Source organism: Schistocerca piceifrons, chromosome 2, assembly GCF_021461385.2.
Source record: "Schistocerca piceifrons isolate TAMUIC-IGC-003096 chromosome 2, iqSchPice1.1, whole genome shotgun sequence".
In the NCBI taxonomy this organism is placed as follows: Eukaryota; Metazoa; Arthropoda; class Insecta; order Orthoptera; family Acrididae; genus Schistocerca; species Schistocerca piceifrons.
The window spans coordinates 831,922,612-831,941,635 of NC_060139.1; the positions used below are offsets into that span (position 1 = coordinate 831,922,612).

General features: G+C 43.2%; 1 protein-coding gene and 1 pseudogene across 1 annotated transcript in view; both read right to left on the reverse strand.

Moving 5' to 3' along the window:
- Window positions 1–19,024, reverse strand: part of LOC124774987 — a 129,947-nt gene that overhangs the window by 47,446 nt on the left and 63,477 nt on the right. The gene's annotated exons all lie outside the window — the stretch shown is intronic.
- On the reverse strand, window positions 17,676–17,793 carry LOC124778465 (annotated as a pseudogene).

The following is a 19,024-nucleotide window of genomic DNA, read 5'->3' on the forward strand; positions in this document are numbered from 1 at the left end:
ATGCAAAACCGTAGTATCGTATCACAACAGTATCGATGAGTTCCAAGTGGAATCTGTCAACTCATCCAAATACCTCAGTGTAAAAATTTGGAGGGATGCGAAATGATCAAATAGGCTCAGCCGTAAGTTAAGTGGGAATAAAATTCAGGTCGAAAGAATATCAGTAATCTCTGTTGAAAGTGATAATGGTGACGATGAATTATCAGGCTTATTGAACGGAATGAACAGCCCAAAAAGGTGAAAGCATTAAGAAACAGCGTAAATGAGATTAACAACAAACGTATCATCAAAACTGGGGAACATATAGCAGACGAAATGAAGGAATTTTGTTTCTTTGGAAGCAAAATAACGTATCGCAGACGAAGCTAGCATAGCGTAGTGAGTAGGGCATTCCTTGCCAAATCTACTGTGTCACTGGCCTTAATCTGAGGATGAAATTTCTGAGAATGTATGTCTGTAAGTCTGGAGCAAGTCGTTGTTTTGAAATGACTCATGGATTGTGGTAGAACAAGAAAAGAAGAGAATCGAAGCGTTAGAGACGCGATGTAATACGAGGTGTGTTTTTTAATTAAGTGCCGTTTTGAAATTAAAAAAAGACGTGCTAAGATATCTCAATAATTTTATTTTTACATGATAGCCTGTACCTTAATCTACGAACTGACGCCATTACAGTCTGATTCATCCTTGTTTACGTCGTGTACTGAGTGTTTAAGATGCCTCCGATAATCTTGAGTCCCGCCGACTGTGAAGTACGGGCTGTTATAAAATTTCTTAGTGCTAAAGGCGTAAAAGCGATCGATATTCATCGTGAGAACTGTGCCGTTTACGGAGAAAACATTATGAGTGATGGAATGGTTAGAAAGTGGGTGAGAGCATTTAAAGATGGCCGCACAAATGTGCGTGATGAACAACGGAGTGGGCGTCCTTCGGTCCTTAATGAAAGTGTGGTGCAGGAAGTGGACAATAAGGTGAGAGAAAACAGTCGCTTTACGGTTTCCTCCTTGCCGAGTGATTTTCCTAATGTTTCTCGTGGTGTTTTTTATGGCATTGTGACCGAGCATTTGAATTACCGAAAACTGTGCGCACGTTGGGTACCGAAAATGTTGACGGATGTGCACAAAACTAAACGTTTAGACAGTGCACTGACTTTCCTTGAGCGGTACCACAACGACGGTGATAATTTCTTAAGCCAAATTGTTACGGACGATGAAACATAGGTGGCCTGCGTCACACCAGAATCAAAGCACAAGTCCATGGAAGTTGAGCAAGGGCATCATTTTGCTGCACGACAATGCCCGTCCGCATGTGGGAAATCAGACCAAAGATCTCATCACATCTTTTCGATGGGAAACTCTAGATCATCCTCTGTACAGCTCCGATCTTGCGCCCAGTGACTACCATCTGTTCTTGCACTTGAAGAAATACCTGGTCGGTCAGCGTCTTCAAGACGATGACGAAGCCAAAACAGTGGTGATGCACTGGTTAACAAGTCAGGCGGCAGACTTCTATGACGAGGGTATTCAAAAACTGGTACAACGTTATTATAAGTGCCTCAGTATTGACGGAAATTATGTAGAAAAGTAGATTAAGGTACAGGCTTTCATGTAAAAACAAAATTATCGATTATCTTAGCACATCTTTTTTAATTTCAAAACGGTACTTAGTTAAAAAAACACGCTTCGTAGAAGGATGCTGTAAATTAAGAGAATGATAAAATACATGAGGTTATCCGCATAATCAGTGTGGAAAAGAATGCGTGGAAGGTATTCAGCAGAAGAAGGAACAGGATGACTGAACTTTTTTTAGACATCATGGAATGACTTTCATGGTATCAACCTTAGACACGTATTTTCGGGGAAAAATGCTGCATACACTAACCAGTAACATTAATGTGACCACCTTTCGAAAAACTGGATCACCACCTTTGGCAGCGCGGACTGCTGCAAAACGTGAGGAAGAGAGACGATGAGGTTTTGGAAGGTACCGATATGGATATGGAGATATGACGACTCCAGTGTTGTGACTAGCAGCGCTAAGTTTCTCGATTAGGAATCAATGGTGCCAATAGCCCGATCAAGGTAGTGCCACAGACTCTCGACTGAGCTGAAACCCGGGGAGTTTGATGGCCAGGGAAGTACCGTAACTCATGCTGGTGCTCCTCGATCTATGCACGTACACTGCGAACTGTGTGACGCGCTGTCATCGTTGAATGTCTGTTGGTTATTGTTCAGTGCTGTATTGAGTGGAACGTTGTGTCGCACATTTTGCGAATTTCGAGATGGCAGAGTTAAAGGAGAAACGCGTCTGCATTAAATTTTGCATGAAACTCAAGAAAACCTTTACAGAGACACACCACATGATGCAGGAAGCCTGCAGTGATCAGTGCTTAACCCCTACTCGTGTTAAGAATGGTTCACACGGTTTTAAAAATGGCCGGACGAAGTTAAAGGTGACCCTCGTTCAGGACGCCCTTCGACGTCCACCGACGGCGCTCATGTCTGGAATGTCAACGAAACTGTGCGTACCAATCGAAGACTGAATGTTCGAGAGATTTGCAGCATCTTGGAATGCATCGTGCTGCCGCCAAGTTCGTCCCGTGGCTCGTGAGTCAAGTCCAGAGCTTTTGGGTCGCGCAAATCAGAACGAGACGATCCTTAAGAGAACCATAACTGGTAATGAGACATTGGTCTACAGTTATAATGTTGGGACCAAGGTTCAATCTTCACAATGGATCGGGAAAGGTTCTCCAAGACCAAAAAAAGCTTGTCAGGTCAGGTTAAATATCGAATCCATGCTGATAGTTTTCTTTGACTCTGAAGGATTAGTTCATAATGAATTCCTGCCACAGGGACAAACTATTAATCGTTGGTACTATCGGGATGTGTTGCGACGCCTGCGAGAAAATGTGAGATGTCGACTGCCTGAAATGTGGCGAGACAATTCATGGGTCTTACATCACTATAACGCACAAAAAACGAAATCACTGTGCTGCCTTTTCCTCCGGACTCTCCAAAGTTGAAAAGCCGTTGAAAGGACGAAGATTAGTAACGATAGACGAGATAAAAGAAAATTCGCAGGCGGAGCTTCGCGCGGTCTAGCGGAAGGAACACTGCCTCCGGAAACGGAGAGCGGTGTATCAATTGTGGAGGGGAGTATTTCGAGGGAGACCATGAACAATAAGTAAAGAGCTAATCGTAGACAAAGTTCGCGGACTAAGTTCAGGAATTTATTGAAGAGACCTCGTTTGGATACGCTGATTGGAACAATAGGGACAAACGATCATTTAAAGGGTCAGGAACAAGATATGAAGAAGATCAGGGACTCGTAGTTTACGTACAAGATATCACGTTAGTGAAACCACCCAGCTGGAGTCGTGCATTTTCGAACATTTGTTCTTCAGACCTGATTGTTAACATCTTCTCTCTAAAGTCGCCTCCTGCAGTTTATCCTCATTGTTCAAGATCGTCCTGTACAACATGTCGCAGCTAAGAGCAGTATCTCAACTTTGCCTTTTTGCCTTTACTGAAAGAGGAAACTGTAGGTCAATATTATCTGCACACAATTTTTACTTTTTGTGAGTTAATCCCCGATACAGTGACAAGGCGATGAGATAAAATCTTTAAGATGAGGGAATAATACGATAGCATGCTCCTTCAGGAAAATTTATTTCGCTCTTTCTGATAAACATTTTAAAGGACAAGAACTGTCACTAGTCACTATACTCTATAATTCGCACGGTCTTCACTGTAATTATCAATCATGACGTAGCACTGGTGCAGCAACATACAAAAAGTCAAGGTAACGTTATTTATTTGAAATTCTTTTTGACTACTCCCTAGAGTCCTGCTGGGATGAGTTTTAAGAACTGAAACAAATTATAACAAATTAAATCTATAGGTTTCGGTCTTAGTTGATACAGAACTGCCGCCCGTTGTGGCCGAGCGGTTGTAGGCGCTTCAGTCCGGAACCGCGCTGCTGCTACGGTCGCAGGTTCGAATCCTGCCTCGGGCATGGATGTGTGTGACGTCCTTAGGTTAGTTAGGATTAAGTAGTTCTAAGTCTAGGGGACTGATGACCTCAGATGTTAATTCCCATAGTGCCTCGAGCCATTTGAACCATTTTGATACAGAACTGAAAATATTGATTCGAAATTTAGAGCACTGAGACTCCTACGTTTCTGTCCTAGATACTGCAAGAATAACTTTCCATTTTCTTTTGGTGCACAAAATTTTGGTGAATGAGGAAACATAATGATGCACAAAAGTTCATGGTTCATTGTAGCTCCTCACTGATATACAAAAGGTTGAACCCTCGCTTTCTCCTGAGAAGAGAGTCACACAACCGGTCAATAGGCGAGTTTCCTTCCAGACTTGTAAACGGTTTTCCTTCTTGTTGTTTTACGAGGCCAAGTCTTCTGCTAAATACACCCTTTATGAGGAATTGGATTGCTTTTGGAGGAAACATCAGTTCTGCAGATTCCGAAAGTTCCAAAGAAGCAAGATAATAAGGTAGATTGCTTTGAAATATGTCTACAGTGGCAAGCCCAGAAGGCAGTGAAATATGCATATCATCAGCCAAGAAACGCCGCAAATGTGCTCAACGGTTACCAGTGGACCTGTAGAAGAGACTACTATGGTCGCTAGTACAGACAGAAAATAAGAGACAAGAGGCATCCGGAATTCGCGATTCCAAACTAAAAGCAGTTGTAGTATATCCGTTTTTCTCTTCTGCATCCAAAGTAGCAAAATCTATACCGATATATAAATATTGAATAGACATACCACCTGCGATAATAGGGCAAAGATTTGCAACCCTCTCTGCATATTCTGTTGTTTCCCTATTCCAAAGACGGATACAATGCATCACTGAGCACAAGAAGACGCTTGTTGTCATCAGCTTCGCCATTATCTAATATTTGCCAAAAAATGTGGCATAATTAATTGAAAGAAATTTTGCATACTTGCCAACAAGATACCTACAGAAATGTAACAAACTGCATATTTGCAACATTACTGTGCTCAGAGAATAATAAATGTGAGAAAAAGTAATTTAAAAGCCGCTACTGTGCCTTCTGTACGCTATTAAAGGATAAAGTTCATGTTCTCAGAATCCTATTCACAGAGGACCAAAGCATTAATAATGTATTTGTAGTACTCCTTGTCCCAAATAGAAGGCTGCATCATACATGATTATCTAACATTAAATGGGACAAAAACAAGTATAAAAAGACGAAAGAAATCAGCAAAGAATTTATTTAATAATATATTTCATATGTTTTAAAGGTACACGGCACACTCTGCAACAACTTAAGAGCTCCAAATGTTTCTGAATATGTCAAAGTGTGTTCTGTAGTATCCATCATTATTTATCGTAGTAGACTCGTGCAACTTTAGTTTACTTAATTAATCTCTCTTTGATAAAGACGTTTCAGGTAACACAAAATCGCTGTGTGAGTCTGTCGCTTAGCGCTTGTTTTGTACAATGCATAATTTGCTATCTTTCAGGTCTTGATGTGTAAACACCAGAATCCGAACTTAATTCCCTTAATAGCTCACATTTTAAAGTATTATTACATTTCTATTGAGCTGGACTACCGACCTTGGCGTCTTGTGTTTCATTTGTTGAGATGCAATATCAGAAGATAAATAAAAATAAGGTAAAGATGTTCTTAGTTACTTATTAGCAGCAACCTCGTATCACCCTTGTTTCTAAAATAATTCTTATATTGAACCTTTCATGTTAATAGAATGAGTTTTTGTGGCATCCTATGTCATATACACAGAAGCGCCAAAGAAACTGTATAGGAATCAGGCAGAATACGGCGCTGCGGTCGGTAACTCCTATATAAGACAACAAGTGCCTGGCGCAGTTGTTACATCGATTACTGCTGCTACAATGGCATTATTAAGATTTAAGTAAGCTTGACGGGATGTTATAGTCAACGCACGAGCGATGGGACAAAGCGTCTCCAAGGTAGCGATGGAGATTTTCCCGTACATCATTTCACGAGTGTGCCGTCAATAGCAGGAATCCGGTAAAACATCATATCTTCGACATCGATGCGGCCGGAAAAAGATCCTGCAGGTACGGGACCAACGACGATTGAAGGGAAACGTTCAACGTGACAGAAGTGCAACCCTTATACAAACTGCTGGAGATTCCAATGCTGGGCCATTAACAAGTGTCAGCGTGCGAACCATTCAACGAAACATCATCGATATGGGCCTTCGGAGCCGGAGGTCAACTGGTGTACCCTTGATGACTGCACGACACAAAGCTTTACATCTCGCTTGGGCGCGTCAACACTGACGTTGGACTGTTGATGAGAGGAAACGTGTTGCCTGGTCGGACGAATCTCGTTTCAAATTGTATCGAGTAGATGGACGTGTATGGATATGGAGACAACCTCATGAATTCATGGACCCTACATGTCAGCAGGGTACTGTTCAAGCTGGTGGAGGCTCTGCAGTGACGTGGGGGGTGTGCAATTGGAGCGATGTGGGACCCCTGGTACGTCTAGATACGACTCTGACAGGTGACACGGACGTAAGCGTCCTGTCTGATCACGTGCATCCATTCATGTCCATTGTGCATTCCGACGGACTTGGGCAATTCCAGGAGGATAATGCGACACCCCCCACGAGCAGAATCACTACAGAGTGGCTCCAGAAACACTCTTCTGAGTTTAAACATTTCCGCTGGCCACCAAACTCCCCAGATGCGAACATTATTGAGAATATTGAGCATATCCGGGAAGCCTTGCAACGTGCTGGTCAGAAGAGATCTCCACCCCTTCGTACTATTACGAATTTATGGACAGCCCTGCTGGATTCACGGTGTCAGTTCCCTCCAGCACGACTTGAGACAGTAGTCGAGTCTGTACCACGCCGTGTTGCGGCATTTCTGCGTGCTCGCGGGAGCCCTACACGTTGTTAGACAGAGGTACCAGTTTCCTTGGCTCTTCAGTGTATATCTGAGAATGATAAGAGAGGTATTAATGGTATAAAAGTCTTCGCCAGTCAGCTAGATTACTGTAAATAAAGTCCTACAGCTGGGTCTAAGTGCAAGTAAGAAGTTCGCTTAAGATAATATCTTGACAAAAGTTTTAATTCCTATCTGAGAGCCGGCAGCTGTGGCCGAGCGGTTCAGGCGCTTCAGTCTGGAACCGCGAGACCGCTACGGTCGCAGGTTGTAATCCTACCTCGGGCATGGATATGTGTGCTGTCCTTAGGTCAGTTAGGTTTGAGTAGTTCTAAGTTCTAGGGGACTGATGACGTCAGATGTCAAGCCCCATGGTGCTCAGAGCCTATCTGAGAATGTATTGCGCAGCACAATTAAACAAATACTTTTTCGAAACCCCGTAATTGATTCCCATTGTGACGCAGAAATTTGAAATTTGCCTTAAAGATGCCTACAACCTTCCTCTGTAACGAAGCAAAACCATGACACCATGCGACATCACTCTCGGGCTTGTGGAAAAAAGGCCAGAGCTCATGAGCTCATGTGAGGTGTAAGGTGGATTAACGTCGTCTCATTGGCACCAAATTCCAGTACAATTCTGCCCAGTGCCACCGTGAACGTGTCATACGATGGGGAGGTGTCGTATTACGCCTTACATTTCCCCCGTTATTTTCATGCCTCCGCGATGGAGGTTACAACCGCGTCACCAAACATTATAATTACATAGTTTGCTTATGGGTGGCTGAGGAAAACATTTCAGACACACTGCCGCTCAGCGTTTCACGGTGGTTTAGGAAGGGCGTCAATGAAACCACCTTTTCCCTTGAGGCGTTGATTCCTACACATTTAGCAATCGTAAACGACAGTTCGCACCGCAGTGAGCAACAGGACAACGTTCTTGACTATCTTTGACACTGCTGACACCCCACGAACGCTTCAGCCTTCTCTGTGGACCAGCAACTCCCAAAGAACGTGACCGCACCCCTTTGGATTGCACTGCGACCTCAATTTTTGCTCTGGTATGGAACCATTAGCTGCCATTTGAAACTGTTCAACAAAATTTGATTGTACGAGGGTTATTCGGAAGGTAAGGAACAACTGGTCGCGAAATGGAAACCAAAGTGAAAATCTGATGAAGTTTTACACAGGTGTGTTGGGCAGTGTTTCTAGTATGCTCGTCGATCACGTTACGTGATTCTATTTTGTTCTGAGCACACAGGGAGCACATAAAGATACCTAGAACAGTAGTGTCTCCTGCCAGGTACGAGGGCCTGGCGAGAAATTTCGTCTGAAGCTATGCAGCCGACATTACGTAACTGTCTTGCGTTTTCTTCTTCAATACAATTCTCAGCCGCATTTTGGAGGGGCAATGAAGATGCTCCTGCATTGTTTTCAATTGAAAATGTTTGTTTACCCACAATACAGCCCGTAATTGTCTCCCTCTGAGTTTCATCTCTGCTCACGTGAACCACTGGCTATGAAGACAACATTTTGGCGCAGACAACGAGCTGTAGGACAGCGTAGAGAATTGGCGGAAAGCACTGGCGGCTGGCTTCTACAACGAGAGTATTGGAAAGGTGGTACAACGCTACGACAAACGTCTAAATCGGATCGGCGATTATGCAGATAAGTAGCTGGAAGTTGTAGCTAACTGTTGCAAATGAAACAGATTTTCACTGTGGTTTCCATTTCGCGACCTATCATTCCTTACTTTCCGAATAGCCCTCGTAATCCGAGGCAGTAAAGGGTGCTTATGCTTTTGCATCCCTCCTGTTTCACACCATCTTGTGGTATGATCGCGGAGGGGTGCGACAATGGCATATGCATGAGTGGGGCGGCAAAGCGGCGGTGTAGGGCCGCCAGTTCACCCAAGGCTCTCAGTGCCACCTGTCCTTGTTTTCCCCCTCACTCTCCCCCCTCCACATTTTTGAGCACTTTATAAATGTACCTTTACAGAGAAAACCTGTGAGAGAGTCCTGACTGCCTGCTAGCAGGCATGTAACATCGAAGGGGTGTGAAGGGGTTGCCTGCTTGCAGGCGCCTACGACTCCAGTCACAGGTTTTCTCCGTACCGATATATTCTTAGAGCCCAACAAACGTGGACGGGTGGCAATGAGGTTGTTGCTGAACCAGGGAATCTTAGAGGGACACACAGGTGTCAATGTGGCACCCCTCTGTTATCACACCATAGGAGGGTGAGAAACAGGGGGGCTGAAAAATCATAAGCGCTCTTTCCTGCTCCATGTCGCTTTCAGACTTTGTCTAATGGTTTTGAACGGCCTCTACCGGCTTTACACAGTACAACAGAGGAAAAATTGTAGTCGCACTGCTCTCCAAAAGGGTGCGATTATGTTCGATCTAGTTGCTGGCCCACGATGTCCTTAGAGTACAGTTGTCATCTGAACGCTGTCAGCAGTGTCAGATATTGTCAAGAACGTCGTCCTGTAGCTCATCGCATTGCGAACTAACGTTTTCGACCTCGAAATGTGTGGGAATCAACGCCTCAAGGGAAGGGGTGGCTTCATTGAAGCCTTTAATCCACCACCATTCCAGCACCAGAACCTTTTCCTGTCGATTCTGGTATGTCTGAAATATTTTGCTCAGCCATCCATAAGCAAATTAAGTCGTTTCAACGCCGGGAAACGCTGTTCTATCCACCATCGCAGAGGCGTGAGATGAAGGTGTGAAATGCGGGTAAGTGCCGACTGAATGATCCTGTGACGAAACGTACAGCCCGTCGCTGGATCTCGTCTCTATTTTGTTTACCCCAACTGGGAAAGGTTCCCAGACTGACGATAGGTACTCAAGAATCGGTCTTACAGTTGTTTTGTAAGCCACTGCTTCCGTTGATGAATTAAATCTCCATATCATCCTTGCAATGAATCTCGTCCTGTAATCCGCAATTCCTACTGTTTTTTGTATGTCATCTTTCTGCTTTAGGTCGCTCCAGATGGATGAGCGTCTTAGCAGTATATATGTTTTTCCTTATAACTGATTATAATTAAGAGCCAGAGACTGGTTCAAAAATGGTTCAAATCGCTTTGACCACTATGCGACTTAACTTCTCAGGTCATCAGTCGCCTAGAACTTAGAACTAATTAAACCTAACTAACCTAAGGACATCACACACATCCACGCCCGAGGCAGGATTCAAACCTCCGACCGTAGCGGTCGCTCGGTTCCAGACTGTAGCGCCTAGAACCGCACGGCCTCTCCGGCCGGCACACAGAGACTGATTCGCATTCACAACATAGTTTTAGACATAAGCGAGACGCTTACATTTCGTGTATGCGGCTACAGAAATTGCAGCCACCCAGGTATATGACGTCTCAGACAAGAAGCAAATGTGCTCTTATGTTTTTGACGTAACAGATACTCCCCAATGAAGATGAAGACATAAATCTCTTCAAACGTGTTCGGAAGTTATTATTGACGCGACTGTTAAGCGCCTTTATAGTAAAGTAGAACACAATGGAACGTTGCTTTTTGTTGTAATAAAATGTTTCCGTAAACAGTACCTTGAGGCATCAGGCGTAACACTTTACCTTCCATTTAAGTCGTCGCCTTTCCGTTTAATAGCGTACGGAAGAGTGTCAGTGCTGGGGCGTTGGCGTCGTCTGCCGGCTTTGGCGGACACTTCGGCGTCCGCTTCCTGCGTACCACCTGCGCGGTGTATTGGTGTTGCGTCAGCGCGGGGGACTACCGTGGTCAGCCGTGAGCTGACTCGCGCGCAGGATGCACCTAACTGTCCTGCCCCACGCGCTCATGCCACAGGAGAAGCCTGACCTACTCCTAGTTGAGCGCTCACCTTATCGTATCAGCGAGCAGGTCAATGCTTATGTTATCATGATACCAATTTCCGTGAGCATTAACGATGCACGATACGAATGTTCGGTGTTCACGAGAAAATTGATGAGCAAACGGATGCACATATGGCGACTCCCTTATTTTGCTTAGAGTATGCAGTACCTATAGACCCCATTTTTTTAATCTTTCTCCTTGCATGCTTATGTCGCACGATGGTGGAAAGATCATAGTTCATCACACTTGCCAGTCCTCCAGTACACTGACAATCATTTGTGGATAAATGCGTTTGAACGATCTACAGCTCATGTTTCTGGCTGCCTCCGTTTCTGTTACTCCTACTGAGCTCAAACAGAAGAATATGTACGAAATGCCTATTTGTCCATATGGCACTCCATTATCTAACTCCACAGCTCCACTACGTCCAAAGACGAAACAATAGAATGAAAACTCAAGCAGTGAACCCAGATAAAAATGGATCTATCAACCCCTAGCAACTTTAATACCAACATACAAAACAAAAACGCTATTAGCTTGTGCATCAACCTAATATAACCGTAAGATTGAACCAAACAAAGCTGACTGGAACGCTTTCCTTGATAAATACTGGGACTGGATTCCTCCGTCTGCTGGTATCTGCAACACTTGTGTACGAGCAGTTATCACACCGACGAACGAGCCTGAGACTATCGGAAAAGATCTACCAAGCCATCCTTCACCGCCTTGGAAATCACTGTATCGACGATGACATTATTCTCAGATGAGATTAATAACATTTTAACACGCCAACAATGGTAACAACATTGCCACACGGGACCACTTTGTCACATTTCGAAACTCATTGTATTTGGCACCCTGCTAAGTACTTGAAGTAACTAATAGAGGCGCTTCTCTATGCGTCACATACGGAAGATATTTAACAACGGGTATTTTCTCCATTTTTAGCTTTCTCATATGTTTACTGGTCTCTATCAACTTCTTTTGTTTCGTCTGGGATGAGACGATTTCCTTTCCTAATTGTTAAAGTATCACGCCCTACTCATTCATTTGCATCAGAGCAAAACGAATTTTCTTTTGCTTCATAGAGCATGTAATTATCTAATCACTTGTAGACATAAATAATACAGGGTGTGTATTAGTGCAGATATTTTTACATTTGTTAACGTAATGTGTGCTGTGTCGTCCGAACAAGACACAGCCAGGGCAGAAGCACCACAGGCGCAAGACCGCGAGCTGGTGCAAGTGTCTAAGAGACTCGTACTTGCCTACTGGCCATTAAAACTGCTACACCACGAAGATGACGTGCTACAGACGCGAAATTTAACCGCCAGGAAGAAGATGCCGTGATCTGCAAATGATTAGCTTTTCAGACCATTCACACAAGGTTGGCGCCGGTGGCGACACCTACAATGTGCTGACCTGAGGAAATTTTCCAACCGATTTCTCATACACAAACAGCAGTTGACGGGCGTTGCCTGGTGAAACGTTGTTGTGATGCCTCGTGTAAGGAGGAGAAATGCCTACCATCACGTTTCAGCCTTCGATAAAGGTCGGACTGTAGCCTATCGCGATTGCGGTTTATCGTATCGCGACATTGCTGCTCGCGTTGGTCGAGATCCAATGACTGTTAGCAGAATGTGGAATCGGTGGATTCAGGAGGGTAATACGGAACGCCGGGCTGGATCCCAACGGCCTCGTATCACTAGCAGTCGAGATGACAGGCATCTTATCCGTATGGCTGTAACGGATCGTCCAGCCACGTCTCGATTCCTGAGTCAACAGATGGGGACTTTTGCAAGACAACAACCATCTGCACGAACAGTTCGACGACGTTTGCGGCAGCATGGACTTTCACCTCGGAGACCATGGCTGCGATTACTCTTGACGCTGCATCACAGACAGGAGCGCCTGCGATGGTGTACTCAACGACGAACCTGGGTGCACGAATGGCAAAACGTTATTTTTAGGATGAATCCGGGTTCTGTTTACAGCATCATGATATTAGCATCCGTGTTTGGCGAAATCGCGAAGAACGCACATTCGAAACGTGTATTCTTCATCGCCATACTGGCGTATCACCCCGCTTGATGGTATGGGGTGCCATTGGTTACACGTCTCGGTCACCTCTTGTTCGCATTGGCGGCACTTTGAACAGTGGACGTTACATTTAAGATGTGTTACGACCCGTGGCTCTACCCTTCATTCGATCCCTGCGAAACCCTACATTTTAGCAGGATAATGCACGACCGCATGTTGCAGGTCCTGTACGGGCCTTTCTGGATACAGAAAATGTTCGACTGCTGCCCTGGCCAGCACATTCTCCAGATCTCTCACCAGTTAAAAACGTCTGGTCAATGGTGGTCGAGCAACTGACTCGTCACAATACGCCAGTCACTAGTCTTGATGAACTGTGGTATCGTGTTGAAGCTGCATGGGCGGCTGTATCTGTACACGCCATCCAAGCTCTGTTTGACTCAATGCCCAGGCGTACCAAGGCCGTTATTACGGCCAGAGGTGGTTGTTCTGGGTACTGATTTCTCAGGATCTATGTACGCAAACTGCGTGAAAAAGTAATCACATCTTAGTTCCAGTATAATATGTTTGTCCACTGAAACCCGTTTATCATCTGCATTTCTTCTTGGTGTAGCAATTTTAATGGCCAGTAGTGTATTATTTACACGTAGCCACTGAGGGAATTTTTTGGTTTTTATTACAAGCAGCATTGCAGACTTCATAATTCAACTAGTCACAAAGATAAGTAAATCTTTAAACAGATTTGTGTGACTTTGTTACTGATTTGTTGGAGTGTTGTAGAACCTTCATTCTCCTATCATGTTTCCTGACCCACGAACTCACAAAATCGGCCTACACGTTTTCATATTTGTCAAGTTGCCACAAACTGTGAAACTTGAAATTGAGACTAACGCTTTACAATCGTTTTGAAGCAATCTCGTAGAAATCGGTTAATACAGCAGTTGAAAGATAGAAAAAATAGCGAAGTTGTCCATGGTGACGACAAAAATGAGAACTCAGCCTCCACAGCAGTAGCGACGATACCTTTACAAAACTGGTGACGAGGATCTGCAAAAATATGTACACCCATCAGAGTGTTGGTTCTTCTTTCTCTGTGTAGAATAGTCTTTCCACAAAAAAGTCGCAGACTGTATGACTTGATGTTTTCTGTACAGTTGTACTAAGCCTGTCTATATAGACTAATCTTTTTGCGTTCACACGTCCACAATTCAATACGTGACCTGCCGCCCAGGGGAAAAGGGTTTGCTGTTGCCACATGTACTTAGAGGTATTAATGGAAATAAAAAAAAAATACGACTTGTAATGGCTATAAATATTGATCTGTAAACGACGTAAATACTTACGTCATGTTATTCAGTACACCGTCCTCAGTCACCAACAGAAATATGTGCACTTGTACCCGTAACACTCAGTATGTTGGATTTGGTGTTTACCTACACAGTTTTTAAGTGTTGCACGAGGAATACTGCAAAGGTACAATTTCGAGACTTTCTCAATCTCTTTCGTACTTGTTTTCATATCGCATGTTTTTCATTTTGTGTTACCTGTCGTTAAATAGTGAAAATGTATTAAGGGGTTAATAAGGAAATGAGCAGTGAAAGAGCAGATGAATGGTACAATATCCCGCTCAAAACCAACGAAAATAAAGTGCCTCCATTTAAAGACAAAAAAGAGCCGTAGTGTATTGAGCAATGATGAGAACAAGAAAGCCCCAAAAATATCTTGTTGGTTCTATGGAAACGGAAAGATCGATCATAGTGAAAAGTATTTACTTCTCAAACATGCTTGATGACCCTGTCGTCAGTGTCACGATCTTATTTATATGATTGATCACCTCTACGAGGACATTTGGGGAAATGTTCGTTTTCTGATGAAAATTCAGAATTTCCTCTGAAATCTGATGTCTGGTAATTTAAAGTTGCCTGCTTTCGTCCTCTGAATATTTATACATTAATGTCTTTCCAATAATGTCTGTCCTTAGTTTAAATTATCTTTCCTCTCGTATTTTTCGACAATTTCCGCTTGTTTCAACACAGCTGTCAACGTTCCTCCGTTTCTGAGATAAAATATGCCATCGCTGCCTACAATTACTTTTACGTATATACGTTTTTTTTTGTTTGTCAGTTGCCACAAAATGTGAAACTTGAGATTAACACTAATGGTTTACAACGGGTTTAAAGCAGTTTCGTAAAAATCGGTTAATACAGCAGTTGAAAGCTAGAACAAAGTGGCAAAGTTGTCCGTGGTGATGACATATTAAATGTTGATGAGATCGAGAAGCTAACAAAAGAAAGAACCGCTAAACTATAAAGACCAAACAATTCGTTTCCAACAAGTACCATAAAAAAAGTCATTCACGGTAGCCAAAACTAAATTACATCACATTTTTAAAAAAAAGTACAGTATCCATCTGAAACTACGATAATTGGTTATAGAACTCAAATCGTGAACATCGAAAAACATGGCAGAAATGTTGTAAGGAAAATCCTGCCACCGAAATTCGAAAACAGAATTAGGATGAATAATAAAGCAAGGAAATCTATCACGTTATAGAAATAATCATGAAACGACGATTACCATTTTATGATCACTCACAAAGAAATCCTCAGAAACAAAATTTTAATCTGGGCTTTATTGACGAAGAATCAAAACAGATGGGAAACATAATTTCATGATCTACAGAAAAAAAGCCTGCATGAAGAAATCTTTGAAGATTGAAAACATTCACTCAACTATGATTATCAATCATAAATTTGTTGAGGGACCCACTCGACAAACTACAGGATGGACAGAAGAACGGAAAGAGAAACACAGTTAACGGATGAAGAGATAATGTAAGGAGAAAGTAGTACTACAAAAGTCGAAACACGTTCTGGAGCTGGAAACAACGAATAAAACTACATGTTACTACACTTAGCGTACAAGTACACCCAAACAAGGATATCTAAAAGAGTCGTCAGTGTACAACAAGTAGTTCGGTTACACAAGCTGCTCATTCACAAATCTTAGGTATTCTTATTTAGGAAGTCATTACTGCATTCGTATTTTAACAGCGCGCGTGTTTATAGCTTTTGGGCTCTAATGTAAATCTGCGCATCGCAATTGGTATCTCATAAAGTTGGCTCGTCTGCCATTATGTTGAGACTCCCACAACGCAGAGACATTGCAGAATAGTTTGGGATTATAAAATCTTCCCTTGAGTGGTGATTGGAACTTGATCTCCAAACAGTATAGCTTCTTACCTCGGTGGCTATGCCTTTCTCTCCTGCCAAATCCCAAAGCTGTACGTTTTCCTAGGCAAAAATAGTTGAATTTTAGCTGAATAACCGACGTATGAAGACACTCTTTGTTGAGGACTGAGGTATTTTACGAGCTTCCAACGTATTTCCTTACAATTATTTCCTCTAGTTAAAACTGATATTTCTCGCTCTTTATTCAAACATGTGTATTCTGTCTTCCAATAATGCGAATAGTTCGGAATGTGGAATCTGAACTTGACCAAAGCCAATTTCAGCGGAACCATAAAGGGTGAATGATATACTTGTTGACAAGACCTAAAAACATCTCCACTTTAAAATCTGAAACATGAAACAAGGCGGTAAATTTGGCAACTGTACTACAATTAACTTGGAGAGGTTGAAAAAAAAAAAAACAGCCAACCAGTTGCAAATAAACGTTTATTGGAACCCAGGACTTATGTTTCGACAATTTTAAAATTGTCTTCTTCAGAAGGTGTAATGAACCTTGTTATATCACACCCTGATAAAGGACACTGAATAAAGCCAAACGGCTTTTGTCGTATGAGATATCATCTTGAGAACGCAGATAATGACAGGCCATGAATTAATGCTACAGCAACATAGTATTTTAGGTGTGAAGATTAAAGGCGAAGTGTAGTGGTCCACGAGTATAAGGCTCTTGTAGACGTCAATATCGACGAAGATGAACTCTAACCTACCATACACAGTACACAGTGCTGTAAAACATGATTTATATGGCTCCTCAGTCAGCGTTTTCTGACGCGCAATCAGCGGACCACACCCTAACCATGAAAAACACCCCCGCACCGTAACACGACCTCCTGTGTACTTCACTGTTGGCACTACACTTCATGGCAGGTAAAGTTCTCGACACATGCACCAAACTCAGACACTTCCATCGAATTTCCATAGGGTATAGAGTCATTCATAATTCCAAAGCACTCGTTTCCAGTACCCACTGTCCAGTAGCGTCCCTGTTTACGCTACTCCAAGCATCGGTCAGCACTGGCAACAGAAATGTGTGGTTTATAAGGAGCTGCTCTACAATAATACCCCATTCTTTTCCACTCCCCACGCACGTGTGCAAAGCTAGACTGCTGGTAATATTTAGGAACTCACGAGTGACTGTTTCCGCTAATTTCATATGATTTTTTACAATAGCCCTCCGCAACGCCCACAGTCCCTATCCGTCATTAATTGAATTGTGCCTGGTCTTGCTTTGAGTGTGACTGTTCCTTCGCTTTTCCACTTCACAATCACATCACTAAGAGTCGACGTAGGCAGCTTTAGAATGGTTAAAATATCCCTGATGGATTAGTTACTGAGGTGACATCCAGTGATGTTCGAAGACACTGAAATCTCCTGACCTATCCATTCCGCTCTTAACCTCTTCTCTAAAACTAAACTAAACTCTTCCCGAACAGGCCATGAAGGTCCAACGGTACCGACCGGCCGCCGTGTCATCCTCAACCACAGGCGTCACTGGATGCGGATATGGAAGGGCATGTGGTCAGCTCACCGCTCTCCCGGCCGTATGTCAGTTTCTGAGACCGGAGCGGCTACTTCTCAATCAAGTAGCTCCTCAGTTTTCCTCACAAGGGCTGAGTTCACCCTGCTTACCAACAGCGCTAGGCAGACCGGATGGTCACCCATCCAAGTGCTAGCCCAGCCCGACAGCGCTTAACATCGGTGATCTGGCGGGAGCCGGTGTTACCACTGCGGCAAGGCCGTTGGCAACCTCCTCTACTGACAACATATTACTAGTACTCCCCACCTACTTTTATACTGCTTAGTCCATATCTTGTGACACCTAGTAGTCAGTTCCGCATTACTTAAGAGTGTCCGGATACTTTTCATAAGACAGCGTATTTTAATCAAAAAGAGGTGTAACAATAAGACATTTTGCTGCTGTTTCTCTTGGTAAACATATAATTTCGAGGACACCAAGCCGCGCGGGATTAGCCGAGCGGTCTTAGGCGCTGAAGTCATGGACTGTGCGGCTGGTCCTGGCAGAGGTTCGAGTCCTCCCTCGGGCATGGGTGTTTGTGTTCGTCCTTAGGATAATTTAGGTTAAGTAGCGTGTAAGCTTAGGGACTGATGACCTTAGCAGTTAAGTCCCATAAGATTTTTTTTAGGACACCAAGTTATATCTTCCAGGACAGTACATTGTGTCTCATCCAAAACCGCTTATTTAGGAATTTATTTTGATATATTTTACACTAACCAGTCTCGGTTAATAGAATCTTCTTATAAATATAGGAAATCGTTCTATAATAACGTGAGTTTTTGTCGATGACCGTGTTGCAACTTACTTGGTTGACAATGACAATTGATGCCCATGCATTATGTATCAGCGCTTTTTAATATTACGTTGTTGAGTAAAAAGACATGACGATCTAGGAATAAACTGAGTAGCGTCATACGACGATATCTGCATGTTCAACAGCTCAATAACAAGAAAAGCCATGAAACTGGACTCTAGCGTTACAAGTTCTCTTCAGCGAGTCTTTCCTTTAAATGTTTTGTGAAGCGGAATATGAACAACCAGACTTTGGTATTTGATTGTTATGTACCAATCAACTCAAATATCGTGTAGGATAACAGACTTTTTAACCTTGCACTGTCTGAAATAGCAGAGAGATCAATTGAGACGCTGACGTCACAGACCACTGGAAGTGATGTCAATTGACAGACTATGTAGCAGATCGGAGACCTTGATACAGAAGCACACATTGACGACAGGCTATGGAAAGAGATATTCTTGTGGAAGTTTCGTCGCACTGAACATTACTAACAGTACCACGCCGGGCCTCAAATTAAGTTCATGTTATACAGATAAACTGATACGTTATAGGAAACTTGGCCACAAAAGCGCGTTTCTCCCTTGTAGTGTGAGTTGTCGCTGACAGTGACGCCTCTTACGTGTAACAGATCTACAGAAAAATGATTCGATACGATGAAATGCT